Source organism: Rhineura floridana, chromosome 1, assembly GCF_030035675.1.
Source record: "Rhineura floridana isolate rRhiFlo1 chromosome 1, rRhiFlo1.hap2, whole genome shotgun sequence".
Classification (NCBI taxonomy): domain Eukaryota; kingdom Metazoa; phylum Chordata; class Lepidosauria; order Squamata; family Rhineuridae; genus Rhineura; species Rhineura floridana.
In genome coordinates this window covers 305329631-305331076 of record NC_084480.1, presented here as the reverse complement: position 1 = coordinate 305331076, position 1446 = coordinate 305329631, and the positions used below count along the sequence as shown (strand labels likewise).

General features: G+C 42.3%; 1 pseudogene; it reads left to right on the top strand.

Moving 5' to 3' along the window:
- Window positions 1-630: 630 nt before the first annotated feature.
- Window positions 631-749, top strand: LOC133375834 (5S ribosomal RNA; annotated as a pseudogene).
- The last annotated feature ends 697 nt before the right edge of the window (window positions 750-1446 follow it).

The window sequence follows — 1446 nt, the reverse complement described above, 5'->3', positions numbered from 1 at the left end:
AATAAATATCCCTCTTTTCCATTTATTTATTTGTTGGGTGGATCAATTTATTTATTTAACTTTATAACGCCCGCCCTTCACCAATGGTGCTGGGACAGATGACATATACATGTTTTTAGATGTTCTTATATTTGTTCCTATTTTATTTTTAAATTGTATTGTTTTGTTACTTTGTTGTTTGCTGTCCTGGGCTCCTTTAGGGGTAGAGGGCAGGAAAAAAATGTAGTAAATAAATACTTGTAAAACAGAACAAAATATTACACAACATCTGGAATATATAAAAACCAATTCAAACACAATGTTCATATATACAAAAACTCGGCCAGCACACTTAGGTCATAAATTACATGGCAGCAATTCAGGGTAAGCTGCTGATTTGCTTCCAGGCCATGTTCAAGGTTCTTGTGTTATTTCACAAAACCAGAAACAACTTGGGCCCAATGTAAGTATTTAAAAGCAGTATCATGGCTTCCCCCAAAGAATCCTAGGAACTGCAGTTTAAGGTGCTGAGAGTTGTTAGGAGACCCCTATTCCCCTCACAGAGATACAGTTTTCAGAGTTCTTTGACCATTAAACCACTTGGGCAGTTGTAACTCTGTGAGGGGAATAGGGGTCTCCTAACAACTCTCAACCTACGGCCATACTACCCTGAACATGCCTGATATCGTCTGATCTTGTAAGCTAAGCAGGGTCAGGCCTGGTTAGTACTTGAATGGGAAACTACCTGGGAATACTGGGTGCCGTAGGCTTAGAGGAAGGCAGTGGTAAACCATCTCTGAATACCTCATGAAAACCCTATGGATATATCTAAAAAAGATTCATAGGGTCATCATAACTCGTAATCGACCTGAAAGCATATAACAATAACAACTCTCAGACCCTTCACAAACTACACTTTCCAGGATTCTTTGGGGGAAGCCATGACAGTTTCAAGGGGCATCATTCTGCTTGTCATGTATAGTACAGATGGGGCCTACCTTAAGGAACGCCTGATTCCTTATGCTTCATCTCGGTCACTGAGGTCCTCTGGCACTTCTGGTGGTGCCCCATGCCCCTGAGGTTTGGTTGGCTTTTACCAGGATCTGAATCTTTAGCATGGCTGGACTTTCCCTGTGGAACTTCCTGCCTGTAGAGGTCCTGGCTTGAGTCATCCCTGCCTTCTTTTAGGTGTCATTTGAAAACTGTATTGTTTGGGTTGGCCTTTGGAATGTGCATTATGAAGCATGCTATTGACCCAATAATTGTGCATTGGCTGTGGATTTATACTGGGCCATCTGCACATCGTTCTACTGTGTAAGTTGTTCTGTGTTACTGCATTATTGCCATCTGGAGGGGCACTTGGGCTATGGCACAACAAAAGAGGGGCAATCTTCCCCGTCCCTGGAAACATTTGTGGTATAGTTACTGGATTTCAGCAGCAAGTTACAGGACACACACTGGTCAGGA